This window comes from Sturnira hondurensis, unplaced genomic scaffold, assembly GCF_014824575.4.
Source record: "Sturnira hondurensis isolate 20B ecotype Veracruz unplaced genomic scaffold, ASM1482457v3 Scaffold0000880, whole genome shotgun sequence".
In the NCBI taxonomy this organism is placed as follows: domain Eukaryota; kingdom Metazoa; phylum Chordata; class Mammalia; order Chiroptera; family Phyllostomidae; genus Sturnira; species Sturnira hondurensis.
This window is the reverse complement of record NW_028073511.1, coordinates 7,348,270-7,361,100: the sequence shown is the minus strand read 5'-3', so window position 1 is coordinate 7,361,100 and position 12,831 is coordinate 7,348,270. Positions and strand designations below refer to the sequence as shown.

The 12,831-nt window shown below is 44.3% G+C and overlaps 1 protein-coding gene across 3 annotated transcripts in view; it reads left to right on the top strand.

Moving 5' to 3' along the window:
* The first annotated feature begins 923 nt into the window (after window positions 1-923).
* PLA2G7 (phospholipase A2 group VII) overlaps window positions 924-12,831 on the top strand; it is a 34,644-nt gene continuing 22,736 nt past the window's right edge. The window contains exon 1 of one of the 3 annotated variants that reach the window (XM_037054340.1): window positions 924-1,234. The gene's annotated coding sequence lies outside the window, so the exon portion shown is untranslated. Of the gene's footprint in view, window positions 1,240-1,323; window positions 1,347-12,831 lie in introns of those variants that run through there. The other 2 variants (XM_037054333.1, XM_037054347.1) reach the window with 2 other exon arrangements.

Below are 12,831 nucleotides of genomic sequence, written 5' to 3'. Positions count from 1 at the left end.
TTATTTACTTTTTCATCCATTAGGTTTATGTAAGTCACTGCTTCTTTATAGATATTAATATTAGATAACAATGTTGAATGTTCCCAGGAGCCAGGCTCCTCCTGTGTTTTACCTGCATTTGCGTTTTGTTCTCACATGGTGACTCAGACTAATGTACCTTGACTATCTCCATGTTAGCGATGAGGAAATTGAGAAGCAGAAAGGATAAAGGATGTGCCCAAGGTCAAAACACTAATACGTGGGAGGAAGAAGCTGTGATCCACGTCTTCTTACTGCCGAGTCCTCAGAATAAAAAATAAATTTTATTTGCAGTTCTGTTACCCACGCACAACCCCCCCAAAATCACTATTTAAAAAATGCAAACACCAGACATAAATTTCAAACTATGTTCCCCGAGTCTCTAACTGAAACGTTGAACGGACATGTTTTTATTAGAAAGAGGACAAGAGAAAGCATTGGAAAATGAAGGGGGCAATTTCAGTTAAAACCCAAATAACTGGGATATTAGGTGCTCCCTTCTTACACCAACCTCCCCCCCCCCCAAGTCATAATCGCTCTTCCTGATGGCCTTGCATGGTATTTCCACCGGAAAATGAAACCGACACAGTAGCCGGCCTTCCAATCCACAGCATAGTCTACACATTTTTTTAATTGGTGTCCACCCTACAAAGCAGCAAAATGCAGAATGCGCAGGGCATACCAGATTGCAGATGCAGGCAGACGGAATCTAGTGAAACAAGCCACGCTGGCTTGATGCGGGGCGAGCAGCACCCGCCCCCGGAGCCTTCTGGGTCCATCCCAGGGCGGGTTAAATTAACCCGCAGCTCCAGGCCTCCGGACCCTGGGCCCTGCAGAGTGTGTTGGGTGCGCCTGAACACCTTCCCCCCGCAGCTCCAGGCCTCCGGACCCTGGGCCCTGCAGAGTGTGTTGGGTGCGCCTGAACACCTTCCCGTTCAAAGCTGCCTGCATTCGTGGGAGGCTGGTGGACACGTGCTCCTCCCCGGTCCCTCCTCCTGCCGCCGGGGGAGGAGAGGGTCCGGAGATAAGGCCTTCACAGGGCGGGCCGAGGGCAAAGCCCGCGAGCTGCCAACTCGTGTGCCGCAACCTGGCTGCCCCGTGGCCTCGGTGACCGCTGCTGGAAGCCAGTAGCAGTCGGGTTTGACGCGCTCAGGTCGCGCAGCTGCGCCACGGAACAAGCTTGGTCCCCCGCTTGTTGAGAGCAGCTCACCACGGCGCCGGGTGAGGAGAGACCCAGAGGGCGAGGCGGGAGCCGGGGGGAGGTGCTGGGCCGGCGGGGTCGGGCTGGACTCCAGCGGCTGCACGGGAGGCCGGGGCCTGGAGCCGCGGTGAGCTGGGGGTGGGGGTGGTGGAGCTGGAATCTACCGTCTCCTGGCCCGCGCTGGGCTCCAGGTTCCCGCCGCCCTTCGGGACACCTATGGGATGTTTGTGGGCAGCGGGACGGAATTCGACCCCAGTTCTTCCAAACCTTTTCCCGAATAAGTGACCTGAAGAATTCGGTGCGAGGAGGGAGAAGCAGGCCCGGGGAATTGGGATCCCAGGGAGTTTTCTTTCTACGGGACTCTCGCTGGGACCCAGCTAACAAAACCAAACCCTCCCTTTGCTGAGAGTGCTGCTTCTGCATCAACACAGTTCTGAGCAATTGTCTCAGGACCAGAATTACAGAAACAAAGCAAGGCTGCCCCAGCTCCGTTCCGGTATTCCTCACATACCCCCGGCCCCACTGGCCAGGTTGGATCTCTGCTGCCTACCCAGCACCGTCCGCCCCGGCCTGATAGGAGTAGGGGCTTGTTTTTAAAGGCAAAACAAAACGTGGAAGCGTAGAATACGTTCTTCCCCATCATCCCCTGGACCTTCCATGAGAAGTTTCTATCTTTCAAAACGAAAAGGTCAGGCTTTCTCCATCAGGCTGGGGGTGCTCAGGGCTGCTGCAGAGGTGAGCTCTCCCCTAAGGTCCTCGCCACCTTTGGAGGACCCATCAGTTCAGATTTGGGAGTGGCTTATGTTAACCAGTCTTGCACAAGTTGCCTTGACACAAGTAAGAATGCTGAGCTGGGATCCTGGCATGTGAGTAGGAGCTGGAAGATGTGTCCTTTAAAGTGTGGACAATCTCAAAAGGCTCGGAACTAACTCTTGGGCTAACGTTGAACTCAGGGATCAAGATGTTAGGTATTGGCCTGATCCATAAAAAGGAGATGGCCTTCTGGCCACAACAACGTGGTCCTGGTGAGAGAGCCCACTGACTTGGCATCTTCCAGCTTGCCTGCCTGCCTGCCTCCACTCACTGCCCTTGGGCACGGGGTGGTTGGTTCTCTCTTCCCCAGACATTTGAGCGGGAGTTGCTTCTTGGACAGCGTGGTGATGCTCTTCATTGAAATTGGTGGTGTGCTCAAGGCTGACACCACAGACTGTTCCCAAGGCTGTCAGTGTCTGTAGAGCTACTAAGAGTTGGAAGGATGTTAATCTGGCTCAGCCACCGATTTGACAGTTGAGAAATCCCTTCTGAGGTGTGAAAGGGTTTGCCCAGCACCCCAACTGTTTCCTGAAAACAGAAGCCTGGGCAGCTGTTTCCTCCTTTCCTCTCCATTTTATGCCTGTGCCCTGTGCCCTGTGTATGTCGGGGGGTGAGGAACACCCATTCCCTCACCCATTTAGATCTGGGGACAAACGCCATCTCCCATCCTCCTGAGGCTCTCAGCACAGAGCATTAAGGAAAGTGCTGACCAGGTACCCGAGCAACTGGAGTGGGACCCCTGGGAAAGGCAGCTGGAGTTTAGGCATCCGTATTCCTTTCTCTGACACCCCAGACAATGGGTGTTTCCTAGAAAAGAAGGTGATCATAAGGTTATTTACACCTTGGTTAATCTTAAGCCTGATTTTTTTGTAATACCCATGATGGTGGCCCCACTGACCTCTGGAGACATTGAGAAATTTCCATAGAAGTGAAGCATTGAAGAGAAAGTATTGAGTGACAAGAAATCAAAGGGGGAATGTTGAGCTCAAAAGTCATATTGTTCTGGAATTCTGTGGAAGCTTTGTTTTTTGAAGGGATGGGCAGTGGCTTCTGACTCCCTTTCACTGTGAAGCCAACACCTGTTATGTACCCTGACTCTGACTCTCACTTTGTCCCATTTGACGGGTATAACACACTAACAGAAACAGTCTAATATGCGTAGGCTTACTGTTTCTTCTAAAAAATAATCTAGCAGTTGAGGAGAAAGAAGAGTCTATTATAAGAATAGATACTTATTGAACCTACTGGGCTAGTTGATTCCTAGTACAAAGTTGGTTCATTCCTTCACTGACTTGAAGAAATATTTATTGAGTACCTACTATGTGTCAGGCACTGAGTATAGAGCACTGTGATTAAGACAAATAGGGCTCTGATCTCATGGAGTTTGCATTGTAGAATTGAGGGATGAGCAAGATGAAGTCAGATAGTACTATATGTCTTGAAGAAAAGGAAACAGTTCCCTGTGGTAGAGTATCACAAGGTATGTGTCTGTGTGTGTGAGAGAGAGCAGGGAGGGGTGGGGGTAGGGGTGGGAGGGGCCCGGTTTATTGGATTGGACCTAGAGGAGAGCCTTTTCTGACAGATGGCCTTTGGATAAAAGCCTTCTGAAGATGGGCCGATAGTTTCAGTGGACGGAACCACCAGTGCGCTGTCCTGGGGATAAGTTCACCGTGTTCCAGGCACAGCTGGAAGGCAGTGTGGCTAGAGGAAAGGAAGAGAGAAGGAGAACCAAGGACTGAGGTTGAGGGGCAGGGGCCAGGTCATGCAGAGCCTTCTAGGCTGAAGTAAGCCATTGGGGCTTTAAGTGCAGTGAGAAGCCAAAAGCAGAGGTGTGACAAGACATGTTCTATTTTTTCAGAGTAACTCTGGGTGCTCTGTGAAGAGTAGATGGTGATGAGGGGGAAGAGGAGAGGGGAGGAGACCAGGTCCCGGCTTGTTGGGAGTGGTCTAGAGGAAGGTAGAAGCAGGAGGTGAGCAGAAGCTGTTTTTGGAGGTAGGGTGGGAAGTCAATATTTCTCTTTCAAAGTTCCCATTTATGTAATTGCTATATCTTATAAAAACAAACAAAACAAACAAGCTAATGAATATGCCTTTAAAGGTAATATGAGATTTTATTACTAATATTATTTGCTAATATTGTGTTACTTTGAATTCCCCATGCATCATTTTCAAAATTTTTGTAATTTTTAATGTCCTTTTATTTATCTTATTCTTCTCGATAAATAGAACTTATTACACATAAAAATGTTCTGCTTTGTTCAGAGTGTTGGGAACCCTTGACTAAGAGCTATCTACAAAATGCACCGCTGTAGAATGTTGTGATATTGATGCTAACCTGAAACTGGCTTATTTTTGGAAGTCTAAAGTGATCAGGTAAAATTCAATATAGAGTATGGGAAGTTGGGAATTGGGAAAAATACAGAAGAGAATTAGCAGCCTTGCCTTTGTTCTGGCTACACCTATGCACAAACATCCCTTGGACAAAGATCTTTTTTGAAGAGATTTTATTTGTTTTATTTTTAGACAGAGGGAAAGGGAAAGAGAAAAGAGAGGGAGGGAAACATCATTGTGTGGTTGCCTCTCATGTGCCCCCAGGCCTGCAACCCAGGCCTGTGTTCTGACTGGGAATCAAACCGGCGACCTCTTGGTTCCCAGCTCAACCCACAGAGCTCCAGGAGCCAGGGCAGGTGAAGATCTTTTGGTAATTGAAAACCTGTGTGTGACAGCATATAAATTTCTGGAGATGGCTGTGAACCAGAGTTGAATAGGATTGTTTCCCTTAAGGAAGCGCTCTCTCTCAAAGGAAGCTTGTGAGCATTCCCTAATTGGTCACTGACTAGATTTTAGGGGCCAGGGAAGAGCGTCAGTGTTGTTTACCAACTAAGGTAGAGGCGACCTCAGCAACAGGACAGCTAGCGGCTGTAATAAGGCAACCCTGTTTCTCTTTGCTGTCTCATTTTGAAGTGGAACTCACTAGACGGAAATGTTTCTGTTTACAAGAAAAAGGAGGCCCTTCCTCATTTACATGGTGTGAGAGGGAAGAGCCAGCTCTCAGCAGCTTAATGGTCTCTTGGTTATCTTCACTTGCCAGAACCCATTCATTATTTATGGGCCAGTGCATCTGAATTTCAGCTTGAAGCAGACACTCTGGTGATTCAAATTGCAGACAAAATGTGACAGTAATTCAGGGTCCTGTATGGTGTCTTTTCTGCCATATTTACCATCCTAGTCTTAGGGTTAAGGATGGTTGAGGCATCTTTAAAAAAGGTTCAAGTTCATCCTGGAGGCCACTAATCTGTTCTGTTTGAGTTACATGTTTTGAAATGTTGAGTTAGCTGCTATCCTTTGTAAATCAGTAGATTTTGCGTGTAAATGTAGTTTTCCAGCTTTTTTTGAAAAACAAACTGGAAGATCTGGTAACAAGGGGTTCTTGTTCCTGCATCACGGCAATCAGCTGAAGAGTGGTGTGACTCCCTTCAGACAGTCCCATTCGTCAAGGTCCCCACCACTGATGTTTCTGGTACACAGCTCTGTGTAACTCACGGGAGTTTGTGGGGGCAACTTTTCCTGCAAGTCCCCCCCGTCCACCACGGATGAAAGTAAACAAGACCGAGACATAATCTGCTTGGGGAGGAGAGGTGGCCAGCTTCTCCGAGGAAAAAGGCCTTGAGCAGTGGCCAGTTTCTCAGAGGAAAAAGGCCTTGAGGCCCCTACTCCAGGGGCTTTTATTGGGTTGTACTACACAGGAATACAGGGCAGTAAGAATCAAACAGTAGATAACATTTCAAAGAAATCTGAGGGCTTAGTCTGAGTCAGAGTCTGTTAGGAAGAGAGTTTTGCAGAAACTTTAGGGTTTCCTGCTCAAACCCTTAACATATGAATGAAAGCACTCTTAGCAGAGCAGATTTCACAGGTTTATCAGGAAGTGTCTGTGATGCCAGATTCCCCCCCCCCCCCCCCCACACGCTCTAGCAAGAAAGGGAGCTGTACCCCTCCCCAACAGGTATTCAGGCTTAAGGGGATTAGAGCCAGGAAGCACTTCTCCCAGAGTAGTGGGGACTCGGGCTATGTAACATAGCCCAGGGGCAAGAGTCTATTGCTCTTTGTTGCAGCCCCTCCTCCTTCCATGAAGGCCTCCCAAGTGGTCGAGTCTGGCTTAGGTTGCTCCCCACTGTGAGGAGACTTACCAGTCATGGACTTCCAACCAATGCTTTGGGGGCAGGGAGGAAACTGAGGCAGCATTTGCTACCAGAGACAAGCTTTGTCTCCTGTGGCTCGCATTCCAGAGATCACTGGCTCGTCCTTAGCCACAAGGGGTAGAGTTACAATTCCTGAAACCAGGCAGAGCAGTCTACAACAGAAGTTGCCTGGCTGGCCCTCAGAGACTTCTGATCTTAACCCTCAGGTTTAGGGTTATCTGGCCTATCTGTTCCACTTCACTCTCCTTCAAAGCAGGGATCCTTCTCAGGATCCTTGCTGGTTGGCAGTCCCCAGACCTGTGCTTACACTGTCGTCTAAGAGAGAGAACATGGGTCCAAGTAAAATATGTTCCTTTCCCACAATTCTCTAACTGTCATGTGCTGTCTGGATTTTCCCCCAGAGTAAACATCTCCTGGCTCCTTCAACAGCTTCTCCTGTGACTTGCTGCTTGGTTCCCTCACTCTTCTATTATTGTTGGGTTATTGTTTCCTTGACTAAACTTTCATTAATTACAGTCCCTTTGGCCCCAACAGTTCCATAAGATGTAGTTCGACTTGTGTGCAGTGTCCCAGTATGCTTCCCCTGTGACATCCAGATGCTTGGCGAACTTAGAAAACTGCCAGACATCTGGACGTTTGCAAACTGGATGCAGATGAGTTCCCATTTTCAAAATCTACATAAAATCGGTCAATTTCATTTTAGTTGCAGCTGTTAAGTACTTTTATTTATAAATGGTTGTTCTTTTAAATTACTCCCACAATAGGGTATTGCTTCTTATTTTGCTTTCTTGATCTTTATCACTTTGCTTAGGTTGTGAAATGATTTCACAAGGGTTGTGTTCTACTTCCCAAGGTAACAGGCGTTAGGCACTTTTGCAGAAGTCGCTTAGATGATATACATCTGAAATAATGTCCGTACTAAATTTTGATTCCATTAGTTCATATAGGAAAGAGAAAATAATATTAAGAGTGGGCATTTTTTCTCTTTTGAACTTTCAATGTGAACAAGTATGAAGTAAGGACATTTGTGTTGATGCTTTTAAAAGAAGTCATGTTCTTAGGTAAAGGTGGAACCTCGGCGTCTCATCATACCCATGCACCCATCCCCTTCTTCAGCATGCCTGGGAGAGAGGACCAGTTAGCGGTGTTTAGATCCTTCTCATCATAGAGAACTCTCTCTACTTTGTGAGATAAACATTGCAAATGCCTTGTAATGACCAGGCATCTGCCTCCCTATAACTTGTTTCAAAATGAAATAAACAAGGATGTGGTTTCACTCCATTCCGTAGACCAGGGTTGCCCAATCTCAGCATTATTGACATTTGGGGCTGGATATTTCTGGGTCATGGGAGTTGTCCCAGTGCATCGTAGGGTGGATAGCAGCATCCCGATCTGATCCCACCAGGTGCCACTAGCACTCGCTCCCAGGAGTGACAGGCAAAAGTGTCCCCAGACATTGCCAGGTCTCTTCTGGGAAGTAGAACCATTCTGCCTGAGAGGCACTGCCGTAGAATGATGTTCTAGCTCTGCCTTTAGCCTGTTTCAGAATGAAAGACTGTGTCCTTATCAAGCAAACGTATAGTTGCTTTTAAAACATTGATACAGAAAAATGTCTGAGGTCATTTGTATCCAGGTATGAGCAGGAGTGTCCACAAGACAACTGCTTCTCAGGGGAAGGAATGGGTGTAAAGTTACAGAAATTTGGACTTTCAGTGTTGCAGCTTTCTATAATTTTTTAATTTTAATTTTATTTTTATCTTATATTTTTCCACTACCATTTAGTCCCCTCATATCACCACACAATTGTCTGTGTCCCCAGCAATCGCCACACTGTTGTCTACGTCCATGAGTCATTTTTCATTTCCCCACTCCCTCCACTCCCTAACCTCCCGTCCCCGACCAGCTGTCATCTGCTCTCCATCTATGAATCTGTCTGTTTTGCTTCTTAGTTCAGTTTGTTCATTAGATTCCACATATGAGTGAAATCATATGGTATTTGTCTTTTTCTGACTGGCATATTTCACTTAGCATAATGTTCTTTGGGTCCATCCATACTGTTGCAAAGGGTAGAGCTTTCTTCTTTTTTATGGCCAAGTAGAATTCCATTGTGTAAATGTCCCATGGTTGTTTTATCTACTCATCAATTGATGGACACTTGGGCTGTCTCCATATCCTGGTGACTGTAAATAATGCTGCAGTGAACATGGGGGTGCTTGTGTTCTTCCAAATGAGTGTTTTGGGTTCCTTCAGATACAGTCCCAGAGGTGGGATTGCTGGGTCAAGAGGCAGATCCATTTTTAATTTTTTGAGGTATCTCCATCCTGCTTTCCATAGTGGCTGCACCAGTCTGCAGTCCCACCGACAGTGCAGAAGGGTTCCCCTTTCTCCACATCCTTGTCAGCACTTGTTGTTTGTTTATTTATTGACAGTTGCCATTCTGACAGGTGTTGTTACAGAAAACAACTCAGCTGCTTTCGGGTGTACGGAATGGAACTTTATTTACACATGTGGACCCAGGGGAGGCAGTCTCCAAATTCTGGGCCCCGATCAGTGGGGAACAATTGCTTATATAGCGTGAGGGGGCAGTCTGTCGCTTGGACCATTACTTCTGGTGTGAAAGCAGGCAGCAGCTTATAGAAGCAAGAAAGCGGAACTGCTGGTAGGAGTTAACACGAAATTCTTTGTTCTTACTTCCCAGTTACTTAGTTACTTGCTCTCCCTGATCCTGTTGACTCAGCTGTGAGCCCCCTCCTGGGCAGGCCACTACAGAGTGAAATGGTATCTTACTGTAGATTTTATTTGCATTTCTCTGTTGACTAGTGACATTGAGCATCTTTTCATATGTCTATTGACCATCTGAATGTCCCCTTTGGAGAAGTGTCTATTCAGGTCTTTGCTCAATTTTTAATTGGTTTGTTTGGTTTTTTGGTGTTGAATTTTATAAGTACTTCATACATTTTGGATATTAACTCCTTATCAGATATATATTGGTGAATATGTTCTCCCATTCTGCGGGATGACTTTTTATTTTGTTGACGATTTCCTTTACTGTGAACTTTTTGAATTTTTAAACAACAAATATGTAACACTTACATAAAATAACAACAAAAGGTACTACAATAAAAAAAACTAATACGTTGCTTTAAAATCAGGGCTGGAAGATTGACTATCTCCTGTCTCCATCCTATTGTAAAATTTTATTTACTTATCTTTAGAGGGGAAGGGAAGGAGAAGGGGAGAGAAATATCAATGTGTGGTTGCCTATCATGCGTCCCCTGCTGGGAACTGGCCTGCAACCCAGGCATGTGCCCTGACTGGGAATCGAACCGCCATCCTTTGGTTCACAGGCCAGTGCTCAATCCACTGAGCAACACCAGCCAGGGCGATTTCATCTTCTTAATCATTCAATTGGTATTGGGTCAATTGTGAGATTTTAAAAATCACTTTCTTTAACTTTAGCTGAAAATAAATCGATCTCTTATTTGCTCTCTGGTCTCATTCTGAAACTTTCTGTGCTTCGTATTAGTTGCTACTGCTGCTATTGCAGTTTATCACAAATTTATTAGCTTAAAGCAACACAAATTTGTAATCATACAGTTCTGTAGTCAGACATCTAAAATGGCTTCACAGGGCTAAAATCCAGGGGCTTTTAGGGCCGTGCCCCTTTCTGGGGTCCCTGGAGGGCATCTGTCTCCTTCCTTTGTCCAGATTCTGGGGGCCATGCATGTCCTTTGGTTTACAGCCACATCTTTCCATCTTCGAAGCCAGCAGGGGCGCATTGGGTTTTTCTCACGTCTCATCACTCTGACTTCCTCTTCATCACTCTGACTTCCTCTTCTGCCTCTCTCTTCCACTTTGAAGAATGTTTGTGGGGTTTTTTGACGGACAAAATGTAATATATGCACCCAGTTTTATATATAATGCAGCACCACACACCATGCAGGGCATTTACTTTTATACACTCAGATGTGTCTGAAACACTTCTTAAGACTACAAAACAGAACGTAGAAAAATAAACAGGAATATATTCAACACTTGAAAATGTAATGATAAAGACTATAAAGTACTTTTTTCCTTTCAATACTTCAGAAGATATTTATATATTTAACAGTTAACATAAAAAATGATCATATTTTTACATGCTTTTAAGTATCATTTGTACTCAGTGTAAAGCCCTGTCATTTTTCACACGTAGGTTGTTTTCTAGCCATGGCTGGGTGCACTGTTGGATAGACAGTCATCCCGGTACGCCAAGGTGGCATGCGGGTTTAATCCCTGGTCAGGGCACATACAAGAATCAGCCAATGAATGCATAAATAAGCATAAGAATAAATTGATCTCTCCCTTTCTTTCTCTAAAATCAATTTTAAAAATTAAAAAAATTGAGCTCTGTAACTGCAATTTTAATTCATTCAGGTAAATTCAACCCCAAAGTTACCATTTTTCAGCATTGAGACATGCACCCACCCCTCTCCTAGGATTTTCTAAAACTTACTTCGGGGGGGGAAATTCAAATTAGTGGACAGTAAATGGCTGACACTAGTAGCCAAACCTTAGGTCTTTGAAACGGAGAGGCTGGAACTGAGTCATTATTAAGATTTTAAATGAAAACAATAACATTTAGACATTACATAAGCAGCAAAATATAGCAAACCGAAATAGTGTGCCCAAATATGCCTTCTCTTCAGCTACACTAAGGTGAACTTTGCTTAGTACCCACAGGGGAAAGATTACATTTCCCTCATCTAAAACTGAAGGTAAAATAAATGAGACTTCAATAAATATTGTGAGGTTCCAGGATGGCTGAATATTTTCGGAACGAGAAGTGGTTAGAAAGGAAATTTATTGCACCAAGTCAAGGTGTAAACAAGTTTGCAGTTCACAGAGAAGGCAATTCACCCTAGAGTCACAAAGGAAACACAATGTGAGTGCACACAGAGTTCACTCAGGGGCGTCCAGACTTCTGGTGTCTTTGGGTCACCGTGGAAGAAGAGTTGTTTTGGGCCACACATTAAACACACAAACACTAATGAAAATACATCTCATAATATTTTAAGTAAATTTACAATTTTGTGTTGAGCCGCATTCATAGCCATCCTGGGCCACATGTGGCCCAAGGGGTTCGGTTGGACACCTTATTAACTAAATCATCGTTGTTGTTTGGGAAAACCTGTTCCTGCCACGTCAAGAATATTCCGGGATAATCTTCCTAAATTCAACGAATTAGTGACCTTAATTTCATCTGCAACCTTAGTGCCCCTTTGCCATGTGACATAACACACTCCCAGGTACTGGGGATTAGGATGTTGGTTTTTTTGGTGGGGGTAGAGGGGGGTAGTATCATTTTTCTGCCTGCCACACACTCCCACTCCAGAAGTCGCTAAAAAGAGTCTGACGAGAGCACTGCGACCTGAGAAACAGCACTTTCTTTCTCTTTGCCGTTAACAGAAGACTTATCTGTTGCTGGGACTGCGTTTTACTTGGACTCATTCGTTAGCTCTTGACAGAAATTCTGGACTTGAGAAGGACAATTTACGTAGTGTTTCAGTTTATCTGTATTTTAAAAGAGAGGTGATGCCCTGTGAGAATTTGACAGTGACAGATGATGGGGGAAAACGGGGTTAGTGGATGTAATGGTAGTGCCTATGAGATCTTGGCTGAAATTTGAAGAGCGCATAGGAAACTGTGGTGTCAGTGGTAGATACGAAGCCCACAGAAGAAAGACAAAAAGATATCTATTGCTAAATGGATTGGAATAGAACGAGTTCTCTGAGCTCTCATTTGAAGTCTTCCCGATCCACCAGGATGATATTTTATGGAGAGGTCAAAGAGCCAAATTTGAAGAAAATAATTTTCAGGCTTTAGTGTTTAAAGAAATGATTTTAAAAAAGTAGACATTCTCATAGATTTAAAATACTGAAAAAGAGAAAAGTGTAGAGGGGAGGATAAAAATTACCTTTAGTTTCTAACTATGCAGTAATACCCTTTAAAAAAGGTAAACCTTGTAAATATTTGTTATTTCTTTATTTTGTTTCTTCTTGTCTCGTCCTTCTCCCTTTTTTTAATGTATCTGGGATCAAGGATAGTTTTCTCAAATCTCTATGTAACATTTTACTAAATATTAAGCATAAATACTTTTCATGGTCATAGAAACCCTTCTTAAATATCTTCTTAAAATTATTTCTTATTAGTAAAGCAATACAGTGTATTATAAAATACGTTAAACATAATGGAAAAAACAAACATAATTTTATTACCCTTGTTATATTAATAGTCTTTTTAGTATGAATTTTTAATGGCAATTTTATATCCTTTATCAAATTAAAAATTGCATTGTAAACAGTTTCTTAAGTCATAAAGAAGTATTTTGTAATCATCATGTTAATTATAATAAAATCCCATTGGTGATATTCTCTTATTGTTTAACATCTGTGCAGTTTCCATGTGTGCATGCATGTGCATTGGCTCTGCAGAGTTGGAACAAAGGCCATAGTGCATGCATATTTAGGGCTTTGCTTCCCCGTGTGTAAGATGTCTTTGTGTGTTGACTCAGATACGCTGAGTACAGAGAACAAATTGATTGTTGCCAGATGGGAGAAG